Source organism: Microcebus murinus, chromosome 15 (assembly GCF_040939455.1).
Source record: "Microcebus murinus isolate Inina chromosome 15, M.murinus_Inina_mat1.0, whole genome shotgun sequence".
NCBI classification, from domain to species: Eukaryota; Metazoa; Chordata; class Mammalia; order Primates; family Cheirogaleidae; genus Microcebus; species Microcebus murinus.
This window is the reverse complement of record NC_134118.1, coordinates 27,999,030-28,024,738: the sequence shown is the minus strand read 5'-3', so window position 1 is coordinate 28,024,738 and position 25,709 is coordinate 27,999,030.

Genomic DNA, 25,709 nt, shown 5'->3' with positions numbered 1-25,709 from the left:
ACCCTCACAGACATGCTTTGAAGGAGCATAATAAGGGTCTTTGCTCTCACTCCAGGAGGTTTAAGAACATTTTCATATTCTATGACCACACCTATTTCTAAAATAGTATATTTCAATAGATAACTTTCTTAGATAATCTGTTTTGACTTCCCCAATATTCTCAGTATTTAAACACATGAAAAACTATTATATTTATATCTAAGAAAGCTTTCAAAATTCTTTCATAAAACATGTTTAATAATTTTTAACGTGACTGAATGTTATTTCCTGATGACAGAAAATTTCCTGATGACTTTGTGTTGGGAAAGCACATAATTAGTGGCCGCTTTGAATCTGATACTCTCAAAGTAGATGGGAGCCTGGTTTTAGGAGGGGCCTGAATTGAGGCATGAAACGTTGCAGATGACGTGCAACATCACTCTGTCCTGGCTCATATCTCCAGTTCAAGCTTCTTTAAAATACGGCCTTTCTGAATTTTCTCCAAATCCCTTTGTATGTTTCTTTACTTTCAAATGATGTAAGAATAAAGTAAGGAGAAAAGGATGTCTTGAGTTAATGTAATTACCTTTACCCAAAAACCGTTTTCCAAATTCTGGTATTTCAGAACCTAAAATTCACAAGTGAACACCTGGAATGAAAACAGTGACAACATATACTTCCTACTCAAATATGTGCCTTGCTATAATATAGTAGGTGCTCAATAAATATTTGTTGAATGAATGAATGAAAACATTGTCTATGTAGGCTTATTCTAACTTATGGAACGCATATACTAATGAATTCTACTCTTCCTTGGCATATTTATAGCTCTGACTATGATCTTAGGATCTGATTCTTTAAGTGGATTGCTCTTCTAAATCTAGCACAGTTATAACATCACATAATCAAAAATGAGATCTTTTCTTGGTTTTTATTCCTTGCCAATATAATATTTACTTGGTGAGGAAACATTACTGATACTTAATTAAAAAGAAAGAAAAATCTGATTTTGTGAGTTTCCAATTAAGTGTACTAAAAATTTTAATGGAAATATCAAGTTGATGAAAGCTAAGAATTGAAATCCACAGTTTGTTTCCAAACAGCTTGTTAGATCTCCTCAATTCAGTGGAATAAATAAGCTGGCAAAGAAAATTTAAGCTTGTTATAAAGTCCAAAAATTACTGTATAGTGTGTGTGAGGGGACTATAGCAATGCTTCTAGACTAAAACTGCTCTTACATCAAATTTCACTGAAGACAGATTCAGCCTAATTCATAAGTATTTGAATTAGTATGATTGCAAGCTTTATTCAGGTCACTGAGGAGACTGAACTTATCTGTTTAGTGGGAAGGTCAACTGGAAGTTAATTAATTAAGGTGTGTTGAAAATGGGTTACATTGTAAGCTTCCATTTAGAATGTAATAGAAAAGAAAGATCCATAAGGTAAATATCAATGGGTAAGAGAAAGGATGCATCAGGATAGCATTGATTAAAGGTACATTTTTGTGAAGTGGGGAACAAATACATTTTCTGAGATAGATATATGCAGGATAGTAGGTGAGGAGATTTACTGGGACACAGCTTCAGGGGAAAAATGTCAATAGAGCAACAGCTGGTGCCCCCAAAGAACTGTAGTTGTAAATCTGACCATTGTTCTTCTTGTGTTTTTCCATTCACAACAGTCAAATGATGGTAAACTACCCACTTCCTCATAAGAGACAAAAGAATGTGGAAGTAAACTAAAACATTTATGAACTTGGCTAATCATAAGCAAGACAGACTCTTATCTAACATTTCACTCCATCAGTCTTAGCAACTGCCTGAAAGATGAAACTTCGCAAAAAAATTTTCCATTGCCTGATTTTGAGAAATTAACTGTTATAAATTTGAACAACTTTGTTATGAGCCTAGTATTTTACAATCATTCTTTTTATAATCTTTATGCCTCTAAGATCAACAATTAATAAATAATTATCACAAACTAAAACAGCTATTTATGCCTCTAAAAGAGTTTGTAGTATCATTCCAAATTAAAGTATTTAAATAATAAAGCCTGAGCGATAAAGCATAAGGAACTAATTGAATACTAATAGTTTGTGGCTATAATCATAACATTTAACTGTCTTACCCTGTTTTTCCTATTAAATATGGCATATTATTCCCACATTTTAGTAAAAAAAGTAAATTAGTAAAATGGGGGTGGATTTTGAGATAATACAAATTTATGAAGAACTGGAATATTTGAAATAGTTTGGAGTTAATTCCACATTCAGAAAGGAAATTCAAAGGATTGTTCTTAAAATTGAAACCACATTACAGCATAGGCTTTAGAATCAAAATAGAAATAGATTTGAATTCTTGCTCCACTATTTAATCACTGGGCAAATTTGCACATTTTATTTATTCTCATTGAGCTCCAGTCTAAAATGGGATATCTTATTGCGTTATGTAGATTAATATGGAGAAGATGTATTTAATATCATCATTATAAAGCTAGCCCCTAGTAAGCACTATATGGTAGCTATTATGTTTCTGCATTTAAAAGAGAGAAAGTTTTAGTTATTTTTAACACAACTAAACTCCAACAAACTTACTAAAATAACCAAACAAGGGGGAAATATTGTACATCTCATATATCTTAGCAAATTATTTACAGTCCTCTTGTAAAAATTATTTTTCAGTGTGTTAATAGCCTTTTGTAAAATATTAATATCTCCAAAAAGAATTTATCATTTTAAAATAACACTTATTAGCATCTTATGGAACTTAGGAGTACAAATAAAACAAATTTAAGAAAAGCTAATTCACGCCAGGCGTGGTGGCTCACACCTGTAATCCTAGCAGTCTGGGAGGCTGAGGTGAGTGAATTGCTCGAGGTCAGGAGTTTGAAGCCAGCCTGAGCGAGACCCTATCTCTACTAACAATAGAAAGAAATTAATTGACCAACTAAAAATATGTATACAAAAAAATTAGCTGGGCATGGTGGCACGTGCCTGCAGTCCCAGCTACTTGGGAGGCTGAGGCAGGAGGATTGCTTGAGCCCAGGAGGTTGAGTTGCTGTGAGCTAGGCTGATGCCATGGCACTCACTCTAGCCAGGGCAACAAAGTGAGATTCTGTCTCAAAAAAAAATAAAAAGAAAAGAAAAGATAATTCACAATATTTGGAACTCTATTTGCCAAGTATCACAAAAATGCTTTAATATATACGTAAATTATATAATATATACGTAATTATATATGTAAAATATATACATAATTTATATATGTAAATTATATACATAAGTATATATTATATATTATACTTTTATATATGTAAATCAATATATATGTAAATTATATACATAAATATATACATATATAATTACTTCATTATTGTTTTCAGTGACACTCTTGGAAGGAAAAAGATGATGGATTAAATGAGGTACATGAGAATGTTTGAAGTTATTAAAGTTTGGGTACATCCAAATAAGTCCAGTGAATGGATGTTCTACAAACGTATGAGCAAGATTTAGAGAACTCAGTTAGGGATGGTGTAATACCCCATGGCTGGCAAAACCAAAGAGCTGTTAGCATGGCTAGGCTTGAAGGTGCAAACAGACAGAGTAGAAATGGGAGAGTACAATTATGAACAGAACTACCCAAGGGAAGAGCACAACCAACCCAGAGTAGTCTTAAAAGAGCTGCAGGAATAAGTACCCAAACTTTAATAACGTCAAACCCTCCAGTATCCAGGTGGCACTGAAATCTATCAATGCAATTCATAATAGTCTTTTAAATATATCTCTTCCTAACTTTTTGAACTTCTAGAATATGGCTATAGTAACAATTTTTTTAATGTCTTTGATCGCTAATTCTAATATCACTGCCAGTTTTCATTGGTTAGTTTTTTACTCATTAAGGGTTCTAGTTTCCTTTTTTACATGCCTGGTAATCTTTGGATACCAGAAATTGTATGTGGGCTGAACAGTTCCTGTATTATTGATCATTAGTCAGGGATGCAGCAAAATTACTTGGAAATATATTGATCTTCTGAGTCTTGTTTTTATAATTCATTAGGCAGAACCAGAGCAGTATTTACTCAAGTATTTATTATTCTCCACTGTTGAGGCATTGAGGCAAGACCTTTATGAATAGTCTACTCAATGCTCCATGAATTATAAAGTTCCCATGCTGACTGGGAGGAGCAGGTGCTGTTTTCAGCTCTATGTGAGTGCCAAGCACTGTTCCCTCCAGTCCTCTGATGGTTCTTTCCCCAGACAAGGATAGTTTCCTCACATGCATACACAGGTCAGTACTACGCTGAATATGTAAAGAGGGGAAAATATGCAGAGCTCTATAGTTTGCTATCTGTGCAGCTTTCTCTCTCCCATACTCTGTCCTGCAATCCTGCAAACTCTATCCTCCTTGGTATGCCTGGATTCTCAGCTCTGTCTCTTCAATTCAGGGATTCTGCCTCATTCTCCTTGGATTTCCCTCCCTGGGACTCAGCCAGGAAACTCAGTATGGTAAGCTAGCACAATTATTGGGCTCACTCATTTGTTTGCTGTCTCCTAGAGCCACTATCCTTCTTTGACTGATATCCATTATCATGAAAGCCATTGCTTCCACGTAATTTGTCTAATTTTTTTTACTTGTTTCAAGTAGTAAGGTAAATTCAGTCACTGTTACTCCATTATGGTCAAAAGATAAGGTCTCTAGTGGGTATTTTAAAACTATGATTTTGTCCCTTGATTGTGTCTTATACCCTCCTCATCCCAAATGACAGAGGAACTGAAACATCTTTGTTTTTTTCTTTATTGTTTTCGGTTCCACTTTCCTATTAAATCTCAACATTTTAACCCGTTCTTTTTTCTCTCTTTCCCATTTACCTGGTGATGAGCTACAAATGAGGTACAAATATCGCTGATTTTTATTTTCTAGCAGCTAATGACCTTATATGAGTAGTTAATATTTTTTAACTACTCATTTTAACTACTCATATAAGGTAGCTAATGATTTTTATAATTTAGGTAAAGCACTGAATTATAAAAATTTATGTTCTCACTTAGTAGTGAAAGCTAAATAATGTGTACACATGGATGTAGAGAGTGGAATGGTAGACAATAGAGACGCAGAAGGGTGAGGGGGTGGCAGTGGGGTGAACAAAGAAAAATTACTTAATGGGTACAATGTACATTATCTGGGTGATGGATACCCTAAAAACCCTGACTTTACCACTATACAATCTATGCATGCAGCAAAATTGCACTTGTACTCGATAAATTTACACAGATAAAAATAAATTAATTAATAATATAAAAATTGAGCAAAGATAAATATTTTTAACATTGTGATATGATAAAGATAAAATTTAGCAAAGTTAATATGGCACATACACAGATAGATAGATAGATAACCATAATGTTATCGTGCTATGTGGCCATACCTCTGAAATGGAAAGGCACTCACATAAGTCAAATTGATATTACTTTTATTTGGTCAAATATAGTTTATCAAATTTGCTGTATTTTTTCTTCAATACTTCTGAATAGTGTTGTTGTGTGCAATTTGCTCTAATGCCACAGTCAACATAGTTCCCATTGTAGATATTGTGCATATATAGATCCTTGTCACAACACCAGAGTTTTCTATAGTCACCCATTTGCCCCCTGGCCTGAAGTACTCCCTTCCCTATTATATGATCTTCCCTGATTATCTTCAGCTGTGCATAAGAAAATAAAATTGGGTAGCATATTTAAAATCATATAGCTCTTAGGAAAAAATTTACATATATGTTACTACATTACTGATAAACATTTATGTTCTATATTTTTAAATAAACAGTAACTAACTATTCAATATTTCTGTTTAGAAAAACCTAATCAACATTAGGAACAATGATTTTTACATGTGGCTGAACGCTTGGCCAACTAATTTTATGGGTTTTAGCCTATGAAAGGGGAAAAAAAAAAACCTAAGAATACTTTCTGTTCTCTGTAATAAGCTAATTTTCCTTCAAATCACACTCTATAGGGGAGGGATGATTCATGTTTAACTTGACACTATCGTATGGCATCATTCTACTTGTACTATACAAAGCCGTTGTAAGTCCTGCTGTGGAGTGCTCACACCTTAGAGTAGGCTCTGCGTGAGGAGCATTGCTGCAGGCCTGCAACACCGAAGAGGTTCGTTGAATCAGAGCACACTTCCTCACACCCATTCACATTTGATTCTGCCGATGGAAACCCTTCCTGTCAGTTTTCCAGTCATCTTCTTCCTAAACCAGCCAGTAAGTGGGAGTCAGGAGGATCTCCGTCTTAACGTTAACAAGAAGCTGGGGAACCGGTATCCAAGAGAGAAGAATAAAATTAATTCTTTAATGCTCTGAAAATAGTTTCTCACTGTGAGATTCCTCCAACATAAGGCGCAGTCTGGGGGTGAGGCTGAAGGAAAAATGCTCCAAGGTTGGACAGGGAAATGAGTATCAATAAGTATGTGTAAATTATTTTTTCAGAGAAAGAATTTCCTATTTAGAAAATGTTAATTCTACTTTGTAGCAACCGGAAAACTAGATTTAGTAGGTATTAGGATTCATATCTGAGGTAATTCTAAAGCACATTTTTAAGATTCAAGCTAAGTGTTTTACCTAAGCTTCCTGCTTTATTGATTTCGACTCTAAGTAGCTGATGGTTATATATAGTTAGTGATTAGTTTGCAACACTGAGAGCTATATTCTTTTGATGGTATTCCTCGATTTATAATTGCCATCATCAGAATCATCAGGAAATAATTATTTTAAAAATGTATTTTCCTGGATTGCAATCCATACGCTGGGAGGGATGAAGAGGGACTTAGACATTCATATTTTTGAAAAGCACCACCTTTTTTTCTATTCAGTTTAAATTTTGAGAATTTATCCCCGAGGTTTCAACATAGCACATTAATTTTCTAAGAGAAACATAAGTTTTAGATCATTTTAAAAATCAGAAATCAAGCATTATTTCTTATGGCAAAATAAATAATAGTAAATTCAACATGAATGTTTGCTCAACTCAGATAACTGTTTCTACTTTTGAAATCTACTCTCATAAAGCAGCTTATTAGGTCTCTAATGCCCCCAAATCAGCACTGGATATATTCACCCATAAGGATTTGTTTCCCCAGTCAATCCCTAATTGTCTAGACTAACATAGCCATTCCCTAAATTTGTCTACTGCACGTATTTCTTCCTCTTAGAAACCATTACTCTCAGCCCAAGGCTCTCTCTGTAACTCTCATCAAACTCACCTACTTTGGCTAATAAAATAGGTTAAATAAATATTCTCTCAAAAGGCTGTGCATACATATGTTTCCCATTAAAATACAAAGCTTAACACAGCTTAATTGGTAGCACAGATTTTCATTTAAGAAATAAAATAAATTAGTTCTGTCAAGCATGAATCACTTTGCTAGGAGTAAAAAGAGTGATTTTGAAAAGTTAACTTGATAAATTTTCATCATACTAATTTGAAAGCCTCTCTCAACCTAAAATAAGTTTCTTCTCACCAAACCTTTCGAAAATGAGCCCTGCTGCCATCTCCACCACAAGTAAGATTTGTGTTTCTAGGCAACCTACTCTGGCTGTCGGGCTCACTTGGTTCACTTTTGGGAGCAAAAAATTGGGGGAGCAAAGAATTTGACACCGTGGTGGGATGTGTGGTACATGCTCTCTCCTTCCTTCAAGATGTCCCCTCTTAAGGTCCCAGGCACTCACCTCCAAGCGTCTGGGGAGATTGACTGCGGAGACTCCCGTGGCTGAGTTTCTCTACAGGAATTGTCCTTTCCTCATCCAAAGTTACACCCCTTTCCGAGGTCAGCCTTCATTCAATGACTGGGTGATGTGGGGTGCAAAGTCCCCACCCCCTTTGCATAACTGGAGACAAAACTGAAAGACCATGACTGTCTGTGGGATGTGTTGAGACTTTTATGGGGATTGCACTGCAGATTAATTCATTTCTCCTCTGCCCCACCTCCTGCCATCACTCACAGGTATTGATTCTGAGAGTACGTCTCAATAAACCTGCTGCACACAGATTATCTGTTTTTAGGGAAACCGGACCTAAAAGAGATATCATGTAATATCTGTAATTTTCAAAATAATTGCCCCTTTTGATAGTTGATAATTTTAAACATTAAAATGTCATATTAATAACCAAAATTGGATCATAGATCTAAATTTAAAGTCTAAACTTCTAGAACTTTTAGAAGAAAATCTTTGTAATTATGGGTTTTGCAAATATTTCCTATATGCAATACCAAAAATATAATCCATAAAAGAACAAATTAATAAATTACACATCAACAAATTTTAAAACTTCCCTTTAAAAGACACTGTTAAAGAAATGAAAAGATAAGCCCCAGACTAAAAAATAATCTTTTGTAAAGCACATATCTGATAAAAGTCTTTTATCCAGAATAAATAAAGAATTCTAAAAACTCAATAATAAGAAAATAAAGGACTCAATTAAAAAATGGGCAGAAGGTTTGAACAGACACTTCACCAAAGAAGCTATACAGATGGCAGACAAGCACTTAAAAAGATGTTCCACATCATTAGCACTAAGGAAATAAAAGTTAAAACTTCAATGAAGTATCACTACACACTTATTAAAATGGTTAAAATTAAAACGATTGGCTATACCAAGTGTTGGTGAGAATTTGGAGAAACTGGAACTCTCATACACAACAGGTGTGAATGTTAAATGGTGCAAACATTTTGGAAAACAGTTTGGTATTTTCTTGAAAGGTTAAACATACACTTACCATATAATCCATTCCACTCTAGGTACTTAAGAGAAAAAAATATATGTCTGTAAAAATACTTGTACATGTGTATTTACAGCATTTTTGTTTGTAATAGCCAAAAGCTGAAAACAACTCAAAGGTCCAGCAACAGATAAGCAGTTAAACAAATGGTGATATGCCCATAAAATGAAATGCTACTCAGCAATAAAAGGAATTAATTATTGATATGTATGACATGTATGAATATCAAATTAATTATATTGAGTGAAAGAGGGCAGACAAAAAGTTATATGGTATGATATACACTTATCATTTATATAAAATTATAGAAAATGCAAACAAATTTATAGTGTTACCAAACATCAGTTTTTGGCCTGGCGCAGTGGCTCATGCCTGTAATCCTAGCACTCTGGGAGACTGAGGCGGGAGGATCGCTCAAGGTCAGGAGTTCGAAACAAGCCTGAGCAAGAGCAAGACCCCATCTCTACTAAAAATAGAAAGGAATTCGTTGGCCAACTAAAAATATATAGAAAAAATTAGCCATGCATGATGGCACATGCCTGTAGTCCCAGCCACTTGGGAGGCTGAGGTAGGAGAATTGCTTAAGCCCAGGAGTTTGAGGTTGCTGTGAGCTAGGCTGACGCCATGGCACACTAGCCCGGGCAAGAGAGTGAGAGTCTGTCTCCCAGAAAAAAAAAGAAAACATCAGTTTTTGACTGGCAATTAAAGGGCAGCTACAAGAGAGGAATCACAAAGGGCCACAAGAAAATTTTTTTGGCTAATGGATATATTTATTCTTTTGATTGTGGTGATAGTTTCATGGGTATACACGTATGCCAAAACTTAACAAATCGTACAATACAAATACATGCAGCTTTTTGTATGTCAATTTTACCTCTGTAAAACTGTTCTTTTAAAGGCCATATTTAGCCCTACTTTCTGCTTCATAAAATGCATAATGATACTGAAAAAACATGAAGGAAAAATCCTGCCACTCTTGTGTTATGTATTGTTATGCTGGAAGAAGGTGAGAGATGTAATTTAGGGAGATAGATTGATCAAATATTGGAATAGCATGAAATGAAAAATTATGAGGTAGGCAAAAAATGGGTTTAATAACATATTGCATAAAGAATGGTGAAGATTCTGTAGCCTGGAAAAATATTCACAGATAAAATAAGCTATGAAATAAAATGTTCCTGCAAAAGGTGATCTGAATCCTCTGTAAAGGATCACTGAAACTAGAAGCACATTAATTCAGAGTCTCTTATGCAAATCAACCCTGAAAAATCTTACCCTTAACCAAATCAACCCTGAAAAATCTTATCATTCCTTTCTCAGAACATGATAGCTAGCTGAAGTAAGTGAGTATGGTGGACCTGGCTTCAAAGCTTCATTCTGGCCATTGTTAGCTAAATAAACATGAACCAATCTGAACCTCTCTAAACCATAGTTTTCTCATCTGTATAAAAAATGAGATTAAGAATACCTAACTCAACCCTGCTAACTGCCTGAGGGCAGGCTTACCCAACCCAGCTCCGCCCAGAACAAGAGCTGATAACAGGACACAAAATCAACAGCATAGCCTGTTCCTCCAAGCAAATGCCACCTACTGACAGGGACGGCATCTTGCACAGCCTTTCCACGGCACCCACTGACTCAATATACAGGGAGTGGTCCAATTTCAGCCACAGACACCACCTAACGCCTCAGAAACTAAACAAGGTTTGTGAATACCCAAACAATAACTTAAGGAAAGACACAACAACTGATCGATATGGGAAGAAATCAGCGAAAGAACTCAGGAAATATGAAGAACCAAACAGAAAACACACCCCCAAAGAGGAGTACCAGCCCCCTAGAAAAGGACACCAACCAAAATCAGGCAACCAATATGACAGAAGAGGAATTTTGTATGTGGATCATAAGAACACTCACCCAGCTGCAACAACAACTCAATAACCAACACAAAGAAACCACAAAAAGCCTCCAGGATATGGGAAAAGAAATAGACACATTGAAGACAAGTGTAACCGAACTCCTGGAAATGAAGAATCAATTCAAGGAACTACAAAATACAGTGGAAAGTCTCAACAACAGGGTAGATCAAACAGAAGAAAGAATCTCAGAGCTTGAAGATAACACCCTCCAATTAAATAAATCAGTCACAGAAATAGAGCAGAGAAACAAGAGAAAAGAGCAAAGCCTACAAGAGCTGTGGGATTATGTGAAGAAACCTAATGTGAGGGTCATAGGGTTACAAGAAGGGGAAGAAGACAACACTCAAGGGTTGGACAAGCTGTTTAAAGATATAATAGAGGAAAATTTCCCAGGCCTTGCTCAAAATCTTGATATACAAGTTCAAGAAGCTCAGAGGACCCCTGTGAGATTCAACGCAAACAGGAAGACGTCACGACATGCAGTCATCAGACTGACCAAAGTATCAACTAAAGAGGCCCTTCTAAGAGCTGTAAGACAAAAGAAGCAAGTAACATACAAGGGAAAGCCAATTCAAATAACATCAGACTTTTCTAATGAGACTTTACAAGCAAGGAGGGACTGGGGACCCATTCTCACTCTTTTGAAACAAAACAATGCCCAGCCTAGAATATTATTCCCTGCAAAACTAAGCTTCTTATATGAAGGAGAAATAAAAACATTCTCAGACAAGCAAAGGCTCAGAGAATTCACCAAGACAAGACCAGCCCTACAAGAAGTACTTAAAACAGCATTATGCATGGAACATCATAATAATAACCCACGAATATAAAAACAACGAAAACCCAAAGATATTAAAGGCCAGATATTACAATGGCTCAAGACAGAAATCATAGCAACAACATCCAACCCAACAGAATGATCAGTAATCTACCTTACCTATCAGTTCTCTCAATAAATGTGAATGGCTTAAACTCTCCACTCAAGAGACATAGGCTGGCTGAATGGATAAGAAAATACAGGCCAAGTATATGCTGTCTTCAGGAAACACATCTAACCTGCAAGGATGCATATAGACTAAAAATAAAAGGGTGGAGATTCAATATTCCAAGCAAATAGAAGCCAAAAGAAGGCTGGTGTGGCAGTTCTAATTTCAGACGATTTAGTTTTTAAACCAACAAAAGTAGTGAAAGACAAAGAGGGTCATTATATAATGGTGAAGGGCACAGTCCAACAAGAAGAGATAACAATTTTAAATATATATGCACCCAACTTAGGTGCACCCAGATTCATAAAGCAAACCTTACTGGAGCTAAGCAAATGGATTAATAGCAACTCCATAATCGCCAGAGATTTCAACACCCCACTGACGGCACGAGACAGATTCTCCAAACAGAAAATTAATAAAGAAATAATGGACTTAAACAAAACCTTGGAACAACTGGGTCTGACTGACATTTACAGAACATTCTACCCAAAATCCACTGAATATACGTTCTTCTCATCAGCTCCTGGGACATTCTCTAAGATTGACCATATCCTAGGACACAAAGAAAATCTCAAGAAATTTAAAATAATAGAAATCATACCATGTACCTTCTCAGATCACAATGGAATAAAACTGGAAATCAACCCTAACAGAAACTCACATTTCTATACAAAAACGTGGAAATTAAACAACCTCCTACTAAATGATTACTTTGTAAATGAAGAAATCAAGACGGAAATAAAAAAATTCTATGAAGAAAACGACAATGGAGAGACAAGTTATCAACTCCTCTGGGACACAGCTAAAGCAGTTCTGAGAGGAAAGTTTATCTCCATAAATGCCTATAACCAAAAGACAAGAAGATCACAAATAGACAATCTAATGAAACGACTCAAAGAGCTGGAAAAAGAAGAACAGACCAACCCCAAACCCAGCAGAAGAAGTGAAATTAACAAGATCAAATCAGAACTAAATGAAATTGAAAACAGGGAAGCTATTCAGGAGATTGATAAAACAAAAAGTTGGTTCTTTGAAAAAATAAACAAAATTGACACACCATTGGCTAAGCTAACGAAAAGCAGAAAAGAGAAATCTCTAATAAGCTCCATCAGGAACAAAAAAGGAGATATCACAACTGATCCCAAAGATATACAAGATACAATTTATGAATACTACAAAAATCTTTATGCACACAAACTAGAAAATGTGGAGGAAATGGACAAATTTCTAGAAACACACAGCCTCCCTAGGCTCAACCAGGAAGAAATAGATTCCCTGAACAGACCAATCTCAACAGCTGAAATAGAAACAGCAATTAAAAATCTCCCTAAAAAGAAAAGTCCCGGTCCAGATGGCTTCACACCCGAATTTTACCACACTTACAAAGAAGAACTAGTATCTATCTTGCAGAAACTATTCCACAACATCGAGAAGAACGGAAACCTCCCTGACACCTTTTATGAAGCGAATATTACTCTGATACCCAAACCAGGAAAGGATGCAACAAAACAAGAAAACTACAGACCAATATCCCTAATGAATATGGATGCAAAAATTTTCAACAAAATCTTAGCTAACCGAATCCAGACACTTATCAAAAAAATAATCCACCACGACCAAGTGGGCTTCATCCCAGGGATACAGGGATGGTTCAACATACGTAAATCTATAAATGCAATTCACCACATAAACAGAAGCAAAAACAAAGACCACATGATTCTTTCAATAGATGCAGAAAAAGCTTTTGACAAAATTCAACACCCTTTCATGATAGGAACACTTAAGAAAATAGGCATAGAAGGGACATACCTAAAAATGATACAAGCCATATATGACAGACCCATAGCCAACATCATACTGAATGGGGAAAAATTGAAATCATTCCCACTTAGAACTGGAACCAGACAAGGCTGCCCACTATCTCCACTTCTGTTCAACATAGTGCTGGAAGTCTTGGCTACAGCAATCAGAGAGGAAAATGGAATCAAAAGTATCCAAATAGGGGCAGAAGAGATCAAACTTTCACTGTTTGCTGATGATATGATATTGTATCTAGAAAACCCCAAAGATTCAACCAAGAAACTCCTGGAACTGACCAATGAATTTAGTAAAGTCTCAGGATACAAAATCAATACACAGAAATCAGAGGCATTCATATACGCCAACAACAATCTAATTGAGAACCAAATCAAAGACTCAATTCCCTTCACAATAGCAACAAAGAAATTAAAGTACCTAGGAATATACTTAACCACGGAGGTAAAAGACCTCTACAGGGAGAACTATGAAACACTGAGGAAGGAATTAGCAGAGGATGTAAACAGATGGAAATCCATACCATGCTTGTGGATCGGCAGACTCAATATCATCAAAATGTCTATACTACCCAAACTGATCTACAGATTCAATGCAATACCTATTAAAATCCCATCAGCATTCTTCACAGATATAGAAAAAATAATTTTACGCTTCGTATGGAACCAAAGAAGACCCTGAATATCAAGAGCAATTCTAGGCAACAAAAACAAAATGGTAGGCATTAACATGCCAGATATCAAACTATACTACAAAGCTGTAGTAATTAAATCAATATGGTATTGGCACAAAAATAGGAATATTGACCAGTGGAACAGATGTGAGAATCCTGATATAAAACCATCCTCATATAGCCATCTAATCTTTGACAAAGCAGACAAAAACATACACTGGGGAAAAGAATCCCTTTTCAATAAATGGTGCTGGGAAAACTGGATAGCCACCTGTAGAAGGCTAAAACAGGACCCACACCTTTCACCTCTCACAAAAACCAACTCACGCTGGATAACAGACTTAAACCTAAGGCATGAAACTATTAGAACTCTAGAGGAAAAAGTTGGAAACACTCTCCTAGACATCGGCCTGGGCAAAGAGTTTATGAAGAAGTCCCCAAAGGCAATCACAGCAGCAATAAAAATAAATAAATGGGACATGATCAAACTACAAAGCTTCTGCACAGCCAAAGAAACAGTCATGAAAGTAAATATCCTACAGAATGGGAGAAAATTTTTGCATCCTATGCATCCGATAAGGGACTGATAACTAGAATATACTTAGAACTCACGAAAATCAGGAAGAAAAAATCAAATAACCCCATTAAAAAGTGGGCAAAGGACTTGAACAGAAACTTTTCTAAGGAAGACAGAAGAATGGCCAACAAACATATGAAAAAATGCTCAACATCTCTAATCATCAGGGAAATGCAAATCAAAACCACAATGAGAGGCCGGGCGCGGTGGCTCACGCCTGTAATCCTAGCACTCTGGGAGGCCGAGGCGGGCGGATTGCTTGAGGTCAGGAGTTCGAAACCACCCTGAGCAAGAGCGAGACCCCGTCTCTACTATAAATAGAAATAAAATTAATTGGCCAACTAACATATATAGAAAAAATTAGCCGGGCATGGTGGCACATGCCTGTAGTCCCAGCTACTCGGGAGGCTGAGGCAGAAGGATCGCTTGAACCCAGGAGTTTGAGGTTGCTGTGAGCTAGGCTGACACCACGGCACTCACTCTAGCCTGGGCAACAAAGCGAGAGTCTGTCTCAAAAAAAAAAAAAAAAAAAAAAAAACACAATGAGATATCACTTAACCCCAGTGAGAATGGCCTTTATCAAAAAATCTCCAAACAACAAATGCTGGCATGGTTGCGGAGAGAGAGGAACACTCCTGCACTGCTGGTGGGACTGCAAACTAGTTCAACCTCTGTGGAAAGCAATATGGAGATACCTTAAAGTGATACAAGTGAATTTACCATTTGATCCAGCAATCCCATTGCTGGGCATCTACCCAAATGATCCAATGACACTCTACAAAAAAGACACCTGCACTCGAATGTTTATAGCAGCACAATTCATAATTGCAAGGCTGTGGAAACAGCCCAAGTGCCCATCAATCCAAGAATGGATTAATAAAATGTGGTATATGTATACCATGGAGTACTATTCAGCTCTAAGAAACAATGGTGATATAGCACATCTTATATTTTTCCTGGTTAGAGCTGGAACCCATACTACTAAGTGAAGTATCCCAAGAATGGAAAAACAAGCACCAGATATATTCTCCAGCAAACTGGTATTAACTGAGTAGCACCTAAGTGGACACATAGGTACTACAGTAATAGAGTATTGGGTAGGTGGGAGGGGGGAGGGGGGCGGGTATATACATACATAATGAGTGAGATGTGCACCATCTGGATGGTCATGATGGAGACTCAGACTTTTGGGGGGAGGGGGGAAATGGGCATTTATTGAAACCTTAAAATATGTACCCCCATAATATGCCGAAATTAAAAAAAAAAAGAATACCTAACTCAAGGTTTGTTGTGAATATGTATCTTTATGCATATGAAGGTTCTGTTTCATAGTGGGCATAAAACAAATGAAATAATCCCAGTGCAACTTTTTACCCTGGATAGTCAATACAGTGCATGATTTTTATATAACGTTGATTTTTTTCTCACCATAAGTGATCTGGCTGGGTGCTGTGGCTCACACCTGTAATCCTACCATTCTAAGGGGCCAGGGCAGGAGGATCACTTGAGTTCAAGAGTTAGAGACCAACCTGAGCAAGAGATAGATCCTGTCTCTACAAAAAATAAAAAAATTAGCCAGGCATGGTGGCACACTCCTGTAGTCCCAGCTATTAGGGAGGCTGAAGCAGAAAGATTGCAGGAGACTGAGGTTAGAGTGAGCTATGATGATACCACTACACTCTACATGGGGTGACAGAGTGAGATTGTGTCTCTAAAACAAAAACAAAAATAAAAACAAAAGCAAAAAACAAGTCATCTGAGGTCTCTCCAAATGGGGAAGACAGAAGGTAACAGTAGAGACTACAACTACTACTACTAAATATTCAACTTGAAAGTAATTCACATTAGTTTCTCTCACATTTCACTGGACAGAATTAGTCACGTGTCCTGACCAACTGCAAGAGACTGAGATATGTTCTCCTTCTGTGTGCTCAGGAGGGAGAGAACTGGGTTGGCTGAGCACTAATAATCACAGTATAGCACTGGGTTTATTTTTAAATGTCTGGAATGCCACTTAAAATGCATTATTTAGTACCATGCTTATTGTCCTGAACCAAAATGTACATAGCTTGTGTTCTCTAGCTCTTAATGAATCTGGATACTTGAAAAGAAAACGGTTGCTTTATTAAAATATACATTTAATCTATGCCTGGTAGAAAGAGATGCTGCTTTACTTTGCCCTGCTATATTTGCAGAGAACACATGGATCCACCTGCTTCTTACTGTCTCCATTGCTAACACTCAGGTGCATGGCCTCTGCATCACGTCTCATTAGAAAGTTTGTAACTGTAATCTAACTGATCATCCCACTTACACTTTTGTCCCCTAAAGTCCTCTATGCACAGTAGCCATGGTGACCTTTTAAAAATCTAAATCAGATCATGTCACTTCTCTGCTCAAAACCCTCCAGTTTCATTACACTTAGATTCAAATTTAAATTCTGTACTCTGGCCTATAGAATCCTGTGTATGTTTCAACCATGACATCATCGTCTCACAGCTGTCTACCTGATACACATGTGCAGGCATATGCACACACAGATGCACACACACACACACATACACACACACAAATATATGCCTCTCAGTCAACTCTTAGCCACAGTTGAAGGTACAGAAACTAGAAAATTAAATAAACAATTAGATATCTAGAATAGTTTTGTGGTCTTGGAAATTTTACTTACACTAAATTTTTAACACAGGGAAAAGGCTTATGTGTACATAAGTAATTAATTCATTAAGCTAAAATGTGTTGGTAAAGGATTGACAATATAGCTTTCCTATTGTTACTTACAAAACCCAAAAAAGTCATGTCACTGTAGCGGCATATTGGGGCATTTATTGCCATATGCCTCCCTGGAGCCACTATGGATACATTATAACCAGAATGGTGATGGTTTTAGTTGTGTATCTTATCTCATCTTATAAAGTAGGATATTGTATTTGTAAATTCTAAAGAGTTTCTTAGTGCTTGTCACTCGTAAAACTTCTGGGTAAAATACATCTGTTTTGTTTGGTGCCTGTTGTTTTATTTGTTATAATTTGAAGCATATTTCCTTGCTGGCAAATTTACTGGGCATTGTTAGAAAGAATTTTCAAGAGGACTCTTTGATGCATTTGAAAGTCTTTCCCAAAATATTCCAAATATTCCAAATAAAGTTTGCCTTGGCATAATCAGCTATCTTTTTAGACTAGAATAAATAGAATAAAAAACCACAGTTTATCTAAATCAGATCTACTTCAATAATAATAGGATATAAATACCTTTTAGTTCTCAGTAAACTCACTTCCCCTCCATAAAGCTTTCCTTCACTCCCCAAATGAAATGCTGCAATTTTCACATCATAACACTTGCCACACTTGTACTTGCATATTTAGTTTCTCTCTTCCAATGGACTAAAAGCTTCCAGAGATTAAGAACTTTGTCTTATTTGGGGCTGTATAGTTCTTAGCTAAAAACTTAAATGTAGTAGGTGGTCAAATTGAATGACTTAACAATTAAAAGGATATACATAACAAAACTGCCATTTTTACATGCTGTTAATAAAGATGACATCAACAGTATAAACTCTAAGTCTTTTCTATCACATATCTCAGTGATCTTTCTTTCCTTCAAAATCTTATTAGCAACTTCTATCTATACATTTAGTAATTTGTTTTTATTTAAATTTTTATGTTCTGGACTCCTCAATAGACTATAAATTCTTTGGGAACAAGAATCTTGTTTTATCTTGTGTTTGTTTGTATCCCCCAAAGCACCTATCTCTAATAAACATTATATATAATAGCTTTTCATATTAATAAATACTAGGCAATTGCTAGGTTGAGAGAGCAGTAACCATGGATAACAGATTTGGTTCAATCTATCGTCTAAGATAGAGTTTAGAGAGCAAAAAGAAAGCAAATTGGCCAGTTATCAGAGCTTTTGTTTAAAACATCACCTAAAAATATAGAACTAAGGCCATTTTCTACAACATGGGGTTCAAACCCCATGGCCACTGAATTAGCTAGAAAATTTTGGCCTAAATTAATTTATATTTTTCTTTCATGTATCAATTTATTTTGTTTATAGTCCTAGATTTATCCAGGAAAAAGGAGTTTCTTTTGTATAAATTTTTAGTAAAGAGAAGTGAAAACAGTAAAATGTCTTGATCTACCATCTATTTCACATAATTGCAACACCATTCACTAAAAACACACAGTGCCAATACTGCAGAAAAGGGATTAACATGAGGAGAACATTCACTTTTGAAAAAATGAACACGAAAATTAAAGAAAATTATGGTCAATATGAATCACATTTTTGAAATACAAATTTTGCCCCATGAAAAGCTGATTCATTTCAATTACCACAGTGAGCTAAGGAGAACATGAAATTGCCATGGATTGATGGTTTCACTTAGGGGTCAATTTTCAAACCAATAGACATATGTTCCCTTTTGTCCCTGTTCTTGTTAACATTTACGAATGGATTTACATCAAGTTTTAGGATATATAATCTCATTTTTTATCAGGAAGTGACATGTCCAGAAAACTAAAAGCAAATTGTACACCTCTGACGTATCTCCCCAAAGTAACTAGTTAATATAGAAACCACTTCAACTAAATGCATTTGTCTTGAGGTTGAGAAATGTGGCAGAGGCTGCTGGAAGTTCCTTAAAATTTATTGTCCTGGAGGGAGGAAAAAAATGGCAGATGAGTGGTGGCCTCCTGGCTCAGCGCTCCCAGAAAAGGAGGTGAAGAACTCGGATGGCTACACAAGAGTGGATCACTCCCCCACCCAGAATAGCATTGTGAAACTGCAGAGAAATAGTGTGGGCCACTCAGTACAGAAAAAAATTAAGGTGAAAGGGAGAAATGTTCACAAAGACTGAAGAGTGCAAAATATATAATAGGGAATAGAGTGTGGGAGGGCCATGCCCACTGGGCCAGCTGGGGCAGTGCAATCTGACCCACAGGAGGATGCCCAGCTCTTCCAGAGACCTGCACACACACTCAGACAAGGAGGTGCCTGAAGTGGTGCCAAGTCATGGCACGGGACGACAGGCTCTGTGAGAGGAGACAGTAGCAGGAATCACTTTGAACTTTCCGGCGCTCTTTACTGGGACAGCACCCCTAGCATCTGGGGCTTTTGCACTGAATGCGGTGGCAGCTGCCTGTTGACTTGGCCCACTGGATCAGCTGAGGTCATCTTATAAGAACATAACTCCAGGGCTTGCTCTCTGGGTCTGGGTGGCCACCAGCATTGGAGTTTGTGGACAGGGAAGGAAAAAACTATCTCTAGATAGATTCTGGCCAGAGACCTCAGCAATTGTACCAATTGACCCCTCCCATCAAAAGTAGCCTTCCAAGTGTGGTAAAAGAGCCCTGAATGACATATTAGCAGCTCCCCCTAGTGACAGATCAAGCAAACACAGATGCACACACACCCAGCTGCCATCTATGTTACCCTTACCATGCCTTAAGAAGGAACAGGATCCAAATAACCCCCAGAATGGCAAGGCCCCTCCCAAAGATCGGGCATTCATATGCCCCATCTGGGGAACGAGAGCCTACCACAGAGACATCAGATAACTAGCTCCTCCATGCAAACTACAATCAACAACAGGGAGGGTAACCCATAGCTTAACACAGTGCTTTTCAGCTCAAGCTATTAGAGGGCAGTGGAGTGATACCCACAAAAGTGATCTACCAGCTTAGAGCTTAAGCTGGGGGACCAAACTCACTAGTCTCAATTGGCAAGAAGTGAAGACAACAGGTGAGAGGTAACCCAACTTGCTAAAATACCCTTAAGGCAATATAGGACCAGAGTGAATCTCCCCAGCACTGTCAAGGAATGACCCTTTGGGATTTGGAGATAGGGCCATAAACCAGTCATAGCACCCCCAGTTCTCTACCAAGTAGCCTGATGAGAAAGAATCAGTGAAAGAATATTGGAAACATGAAGGATCAGAGATAAAAGTCAAAAGAAACCATAAGATCCCCACAATGGACAAGAACTTAAACTAAATGATTAAAATGACAGAGGAAGAATTCAAAATATGGATTGTAAGAAAACTCAATGAAATGGAAGAGAAAATGTAAACCCAACATAAAGAAGCCACAAGAAAAATATAGGAAATGAATGAAAAATTCTCTAAAGAAATTGAAGTTTTACAAAAGAACCAAACAGAAATACTGGAACTGAGACATTCAAGGAACTACAAAACACAGTGGAAAATCTTAAGAATAGGGTGGATCACATCAAGAAAAGAATCCCAGAGCTTGAAGACAATGCCTATGTGCTAAACAAATCAGATGAAGAAAAAGAACACAGATGTAAAAGACATAAACAAAACATACAAGAAATGTGGGATTATGTAAAGAAACCAAATATAATAATCATAGGCATCCTGAAGAGAGAAGAAGAAAATACAAAAGGGCTGGAAAATCTATTTCTTAGAATACTGAGGAAGACTTACCTGGTCTGGCCAGAAATCTAGATATCCAGGCACAGAAGCACACAAAAACTGGGAGACTCACTGTAAAAAGGCAATCACCACGTCACATAGTTATTACACTGGCCAAAGTAAATAGAAAGAGGCAAACCTTCAAGCAGTAAGACAAAAAACAGCAGATAACCTACAAATGAAAACCTATCAGGCTAACTGCAGACTTCTCAACTGAAACCTTACAAGCCAGAAAGAACTGGGAACCCATCCTCAACCTTCTAAAACAGAATAATGGCCAATCAAGAATTTTTTACCTGAGAAAACTAAGCTTAATTTATGAGGGAGACATAAAGACTTTCCCAGACAAGCAATCACTAATGGAATTTGCAAAGACCAGACCTGCACTGCAGGAAGTACTCAGACCTACATTATATACTGAACAACACAATAGACATCCACCAAAGTAAAATCACTCAGAAGTTAAAGTCCAGAACCTTGATTCCACAATGACTCAAGAGATAAAACAAAACAAAAAGAATTTATCAACAGTATGAACAGAAATCTAACCCATATACCAATTCTCTCAATAAATGTGAATGGCTTGAATTGGCCACTGAAGAGCCATGAACTGGCTGAGTGGATAATAAAACACAAGCCAAGTATCTACTATCTACAGGAAATGCATCTTATCCAGAAAGATGCTTTCAGGTGAAGGGGTAGAAAACAACCTTCCATGCAAATGGAAACCAAAAGAAAGTTGGGGTAGCTATTCTTATATCATATAACATAAGCTTTAAAACAGCAAAAGTAAAGAAAGACAAAGATGGTCCACTAAGATGTGGAAACAAACCAAGTGCCCACCAATACATGAGTGGATTGATAAAATATGGTACATGTATACTATGGAATGCTACTCAGCTACAAAAAACAATGGTGATCTAGCACCTATTATATTATCCTATAAAAGAGCTTGAGCCCATGCTTTGAAGTAAGCAATTACAAGGATGGAAAAACCAGCACCACATGTACTCACCATCAAATTGTGGCAATTCACCAATATTTCATTACCATACCTGTACCTTACAAGGTTTAAATAACACCATTTTGATACACTAACAATCCCAAATAAGCAAATTTGACATTAGGTAATAATAATGATAATGTTAAAAGTAGCTATCATACCACTTGTTACTTTTATACAATATAAATTTAATTTAATCTTCATATCAAGTTTGAGGTTGATATTATTAGATACATTTTACAGATGAGAAACTAAAGCTCAGAAAGAGTTACGTAACTTGCCCAAAACCCTACAAAAAGTAAGTGGTGGAACAAGGATTTGGACTCCAATGTTTAAGCTTTTATTTTTCTACTTTACCATTTCACGGCACAGGATATTGAGCACAATCACTCTGTCAATTTTCCTTGGGTGTTACTGTTTTATAAAAAATTACACATACTATCAGGATGCTAAGAAAATTTTGTATTGCTAAGGCATAACTGGACCCTTAAGTTTTTAACTTTGTATAAAATTTCTCTTCTAACTCAAGAAGAGAATAGAATAACATAATTTTTAATGATGGAAAATTGCCTTCAAAACTAAAATAATTACACCTTTCAAAATGTTAGAATTGTAAGGTAAAAATCCTTGGTTCTTCTACATCTACTGTGAAAACCACATCTGATATCATATCTATTTTTGTTGATAGATCAATAATCTGAATCTTTATCTTCAACTCTTACTTTTTACCTGGGTTTGATAATTCTAAGTATTTACAAGACAATTCCTCCTGGACATCATATTGAAATTGTTTACAGCTCTTAAAACACAAAATTTCCCCCCAAAATCGAGTGCCTGTCCTGATGTTACTATTTATGTCTCAAATGAAGGAATTGATTCCTCACTGTTCTGTGCCTTCCTGTTACTTACTTTGCACTTTATGTATACTACTTACCAAAAATTCATGAATTGTAGCTATTTTTATACACGATCCAACTCCCCTACTTGCTTGAAAAGTCTTTTTTGCATGTGTCCTTTGTTTAGAAGAAATTGATTTTAAAAATTCAAAGTTCAGTGATTTATTTAACCACAAATTTACTTTAAGAGATAGTGTCTTTTGAACTTGGTAGGAACCATAGCTTCATAGTCATCTTTACATTTCAAAAAATATCTAGTGTAGTGACCTGGATTTAAATAAGTCATGACAAAGGTCTGTTGAGTAATGAACCACAAATAAATACATTTACAAAGAACTCTAGCACTAATAAAAAAAACTCTAGTACTAATAGTACAAATTCTGAGACAAGAAATGGCAATTATCTGAAAGTAAAGTGCACATGTATCTAGCCCACTGGCAAGGAGTAGACAAAATCCATCTTACATTATGATTTGGGGAAATTTTTACTTATAATGTTCAGGTGATGACTAAGCATCCACCCAAACTATAGCTAATGTACAAAATGATCCAGACTGTAACACTTTACAAACATGGTATTTTATAATGACAGGAATTTGGGGAGACGAACAAAGAATAGTGAAAATGAGAACAATTGAATAAGTATTCTTCAGTGTTTATCCAGAAGTATGCAGATGACAGACACTCTTGCTTGTTTGACAGACATGAGTATTCAAATCATTTTTAGAAAAATGTTCTCAAAAGAGATGCAAAAGCAATTCTCCAGGCTTAATCAGGTAAAATTATTCATATCCCCTTGCTCAACCTTTTGATATTTTCTTTCATTTATTATTAGGTACCTTATTGCTGAGAATTAGGTAATGTAACTATTGGATTTGAATATTAGAATCACTGGAAGAAGTACAAGTATCATCCTCCATTGTAACAAATTTATTAGTATGCAAAGAGGCAGCTTGGTGTGGTATGTGCTGTAGGGTCAAAATTTATGTAAAATTCTGATTTTATTATTAAGAAACTATGTAATCCTTAAATAATTCATTTAATCTCTCTGGTTTTCATTTCCCTATCCGCAAAATGAAGAAATGGAACTAACATCCTTTATTGGTTTAAAAAAAATTGTGATTGAAAAGACTACATTGTTAAGTAGGACTCTTACCACAGCCAGGCAAGATCTTTTCTGGCAGGCCACATCTTTATTGTGATGAGGACATTCAAAGGGAAAACTAAAAGTTTCTTAAGAGGAATATGTTCTTAAAAGGTTTGAACCCATTTATTTCTTGCTTAAATGTATTTAATTTGAGTTTATGGTCATGGAAAAAATTTCTTCAGATAAAGTTTTTATTCAAAACAGTAAACTATCTCATGCTTACTGGACTGATACTGCTTCTAACAACGGCAATGTCCATCTGGTTTTCAAGCACAAATGACAACTGGAAGGAGCTGTGACAGCTGCCAAAATTGTGGTCTGTTTTCCTTCCCACATACTTCTTTTGGAAAAAAATAAGGAGTATCCCATTCATTTTAAGTAGAGAAAAGAAATCTGGTTCTGGATTTGACTTAGTATAAATCTCTGTTCTATTTTAGTATTTTCCTTGAGTTTTGATATATTCCAGGGTCATTATTAGAAATTTAATTCCATCATACTCTAGAATAAACTGAAATTTCTAGGTATTCTCAAACTAAGAACCAGAAGAAATTGAGTACATTGTATGAATTTTCTCTACTTTAAATAACTTTTCAACTCAGTTTGGATGATATAGATATCATACCTGAACAGCTCATTTTACTAGGCTATAGCATCAATTATTGGGGTAAAATAAGGACTATTAATAGAAGAAGATAGAAAGTTGAAATATGAATAAAAGGGAAGCCCAGAACATTTATAAACAATCCTTCCAGAAAGTATTTTCAAGAGGAAACTTCCTAATCAAATGATTTCTTTTTGATGGGCAAAAGCAATATGACTATATTCAGAAAAATTATAACTAGCAAACAGACTATTAATTCTTCATCTATTTTTGGCTGAGATCAATTTACCCCTAAATAAAATAACATTATAAAACTAGTAGGTCTTAGCCCCAATGTTATAAGCCAAATATGTCTCAACTGAAACCCAACAGCCAGTTAGCTACATACAGATAGGTTTTCATATAGATGCAAATGACATACATGAGTAACTTTATAAGTACAGCCATCAAAGAAGATTAAAAATTAACACCATTAAATTATTCATTTTTTTTTAGTGAAGACCCATTAGGAAATATTTGATTTAGAATTTTGTGTAGTGAGTAATAGGGAGTATTTAAACAAAAATGTCTATATTTTAATATACATTAATTGCAACTTAAAAACTATCTAATGAATATATATGTGTAACTACTTTGTCGATATCTGATTTAAACCAATACCAGCAAATGCTGTTAGAGGACATTTAATCAAAATCAAAATAGAATCATTGCTTCTCTTCCTTCAGTCATAGTGTTTTTAAATACTTCAATTATGAAACCAGTGAAATGCTAATAAATGTCTATGTATATATTTAGGAAAAAAATGTAATGTATATTTGCCCCAAACTTTATTAAGAAAGAAAGAATTTAAAACAACTTCTCTAGAAAAATGTCAGCAGAAAAG